Source organism: Eumetopias jubatus, unplaced genomic scaffold, assembly GCF_037043125.1.
Source record: "Eumetopias jubatus isolate StellerSeaLion01/CBP00866 unplaced genomic scaffold, mEumJub1_p1.0 scaffold_11, whole genome shotgun sequence".
Lineage (NCBI taxonomy): Eukaryota > Metazoa > Chordata > Mammalia > Carnivora > Otariidae > Eumetopias > Eumetopias jubatus.
The window spans coordinates 31,349,970-31,353,886 of record NW_028274817.1 but is presented as its reverse complement, the minus strand read 5'-3'; the positions used below and the strand labels follow the sequence as shown (position 1 = coordinate 31,353,886).

The 3,917-nt window shown below is 44.2% G+C and overlaps 1 pseudogene; it reads right to left on the bottom strand.

The window, feature by feature from the left end:
* Positions 1-2,194: 2,194 nt before the first annotated feature.
* LOC114196965 (glyceraldehyde-3-phosphate dehydrogenase pseudogene) lies at positions 2,195-3,172 on the bottom strand (annotated as a pseudogene).
* Positions 3,173-3,917: the final 745 nt, after the last annotated feature.

Below are 3,917 nucleotides of genomic sequence, written 5' to 3'. Positions count from 1 at the left end.
TTTAGAAAACTCAGAGAAACGCCTATTGTATTTACCCATATTCTTGCTTGCCATGTTCTTTCTTCTTTCTTGATGCTTCAAGGTTCTCTCTTTTATCACTTCCCTTTTGTTTAGAGAACTTCTTTGGGCCATTCTTTTAGAGCATGTTTCTTGGCAACGAATTCTCTTTGGGCCATTCTTTTAGAGCATGTTTCTTGGCAACAAATTCTCTTCATTTTTCATTCATCTGAGAATGCCTGAGTTTCTCTTTATTCCTGAAGGGTACTTTTGCTGGGTATACATTTATGTGGGTGCCATTTTTTTCCTTTCAGATAATTCTAACATCTCTTTCATCTCGACCTTGGCATCTACTGATTGTCTTTTCTCGTTCTGTTTGAGATCATTCTAGTGCTTAGTATGATGAATGATTTTCTTTTGAAAGCTGGGCATTTTCATCTTAGGAGGCTCTGGATCTTATAGAAATCTTCATATTTTTTTTGTTGACTTTCTCTTTCTTCTGACACTTCTCTGGCAGGGGAAAATGAAGTGCTGCCTCATTACTGTAAGGTGGAGTGGTAGTAAAGTGTCCCAGCTTGGTTTCCACTGACACTGGCGTTGGAGTGGGGTGTACTCATTTCTATTGGATAGGATTTGACTTCCAGCCATGTGGTTTCCACTTTCACTGTGGGATTGTGTCACTTCATTTCCTCTACAAAATTGTAAAAGTCCTGACTCTCCACCAGGGAGGGAGCACAATGCCTCATTGATGGTGGGTGGGGCATAAGCTCAGGCTCCCCATAAGGTACCATGAGGGTGGGATTTGTTACCAGGCAGGGGGGATAAAAGTCCCTGCTTTTAATATGGCTTTCTCTGAACCACCTAATCGTTGGTGTTGGAGAACCTTGTTACAGCTTTGTGAGAGTGGGTGTCTAGGTTCCCCCTTTGGCCTTTGCTTTCATGGGTGGGAGTCAGGTTACAGTTTCTCTGTGGTGTCTGAGTGCAGTAGACTGGTTGTTGTCTAAAAGATTTTTGTCTTATTAAGGTCTCCCGTTCCTGGTTCTTTGGCTGGAGACAAGTCTCACTGAAGCTTTTTTGTCTGCTCCTATTGATATTCATGGGATGGAGATATATCCATTTCTATGTCTCTCTATCATGTATCTATCTTTCTGTCTGAGAGCTCACCAGTGTACCATTCCTTGGTCCCAAAAGTCCATAACTGACTTGCTTTCTTTTCCACTTTCCAGGGTCTTTATATGTTTGTTTTATATATAATGTCCAGCATTTTCAGTTGTACTTAGCAGGAGGAATAGGGAAAATCCATCTCCATCTTCCCGGAAGTGGAGGTCCCAGCTTGTTTTTAAACTTGCCCAAAGTGTTCCTCATAGTATATGTTTTACAAGTGATGCCTCATTAGCTTTCCTCACATTTGTGCCCACTTCTTTGTTCACCACTGCCCTTTTGCATTTCCATTACTTTGTTCAAGGTTCAGACATTTTCTCATTTTAGGATAATCTTTAGTCACGCTTTCACTAAGCATTCGTGAGTGGTAAACTCATTCAGTGTTTGTCTGAAATGTCTTTTTTCACATTCACTCTTGAATATTTAGCGGCCCTAGGCAGGCAGTTATTTTCCCTCAGCTGTTGGATGATAGATGTCCACTGTCTCTGGCCTGTGTTGTTGATACAAGATCTATTGTCCATATGATTGCCATTTTATTGGGGGAATATATCCTTCCTCAGATTATTTGTAATCTTTTCTTTTGCATTTGCTATTCTACAGGTTTCCTACCTTGTTTCCACATGTCACTTTAGTTTGATTTATCTCCGTTGGAGCTTTGCTCTTTCGATCTGATTATTCATGTCTTCCTTAAATTCTCCCCTCTTTTCACTACTGCTTCTCCCTACTTCCTATCTTCTTCTTTTGGAATGTTTGTTAGATATGTCATTCAGAGAGCCCTTACACCACCATAATACTAGTTAATTTACTTATCACTCTGGTTTTGACTTTTTTTTTTTTTGGCTGGACACAGTATGCTTTGTTGATGGTAGGGCTCCCCAGGTCCCTCTCCTTCTTCAGGAAGTCTGGGATGCAAACCGTGTAAAGGTCGGGAGATTCTCAGTATATGTTGGGGGATGAGTTGAGGCAAGGACTCCCTGGCAGCTGAAAGCCCATCTCTTCCTCTTGCTCTTGCTGCAGCTGGTGACCCAGGGGGCTCTTACTCCTCGGAGGCCATGTAGACAATAAGGTCCACCACCTGGTTGCTGTAGCCAAATTCATTTTCATACAAGGAAATGAGCTTGAAAAAGTGGTCGCTGAAGGCAATGACTGGCCCAGCATTGACCGTGGAAGAGTGGGTGTCACTGTTACAGTCACAGGAGACTCCCTGGTCTTCAGTGTGGCCCAGGATGCCTGTGAGAGGGCCCTCCAATGCCTGCTTCACCACCTTCTTGATGTTATTCTATTTGGCAGCTTTGTCCAGGCAGCAGGTCTGATCCACGACTGACACATTGGGGGTGGGGACATGGAAGACCATGCCAGTGAGCTTCCCGTTCAGCTCAGCCAAGACCTTGCCTGCAGGCTTGGTGGCACCAGTAGAAGTCAGGATGATGTCCTGGGCAGCCCCTCAGATATCATGCCACAGCTTCCCAGAGGGGCCATCCACGGTCTTCGGTATGGCAGTGATGGCATGGGCTGTGGCCCACGATGCTAAAGTTGTCATGGATGACCTTGGTCAGAGGGGCCAAGCGGTTGGTGGTGCAGGAGGCATTGCTGACCATCTTGAGGGAGTTGCCATACTTCTCATGGTTCATGTCCCTCACAAACATAGGGGGCATCAGCAGAAGAGGCAGAGATGATGACCATCTTTACCCCACTCTTAAAGTGAACCCCAGTCTTCTCCATGGTGGTGAAGACCCCGGTTGTGGAGTCCACCAGCATCACCCCATTTGATGTTAGTGGGATCCCACTCCTGGAAGATGGAGATGGGCTTTCCATTGATGACAAGTTTCCTGTTCTCAGCCTTGACTGTGCCATTGAATTTGCTGTGGGTAGAATCATACTGGAACATGTAGACCATGTAGTTGAGGTCAATGAAGAGGACATTGATGGTGACAATATCTATTTTATCAGAGTTAAAAGCCCAATACGGCCACATCTGTTTTCTCTGACTTTCACCATGGTGTCTCAGGGACATGGCTGACACTGCACCAGAAAATGGGGCTGTCTGTTGAAGAGGGAGGAGGCGAGAGCTTGAGTTCTTTTTAGACTTCTGTCAGCTGGGAGTTTTTCTTTCAGGATTCATTATGATTATTAAAATAGCTATGGGGCGCCTGGGTAGCTCAGTCGGTTAAGCGTCTAGCTTCAGCTCAGGTCATGATCCCAGGGTCCTGGGTTCTCTTCCGGCCATGACTTATCCTGGTCATCCTGGCCAGTTTCTCACTGCATTTGCTTGCTCCCTGCTCAGTGGGGAGCCTGCTCAGTGGGGAGCCTGCTCCCTGCTCAGTGGGGAGCCTGCTTCTCCCTCTCCCTCTGCTCCTCTCTCCTGCTTGTGCTCTCTCTCTCAAATAGATAAATAAAAATCTTGAAAAAAATAGCTACATTTTATTCAGTATTTATATGTCCTTAGAGCAGAGTTTGGCGTTAGGTCAGTTTGCTACATTGATAAAACTACTATATACATTACTTTGTATAGTTTAAGAGGCCACTGTTCTAATGTATTTCAAATAACACTGATTCCATGCAACAGTATGAGAGTATGTTTGGTAGGCTTTTCTACTTGCCTTCATGATCATTTACTAGGAGATGTGTTCGTTTTACCATTCTCACAGAAAAAAAAGAGCCCTTTCTGACTCAATCTCAAACATGAGAACAGACAATTGTATGCTTAACTACAAATACTACAACTAAACTTTATGGCATTTAGGGATCTTATTTTCAGA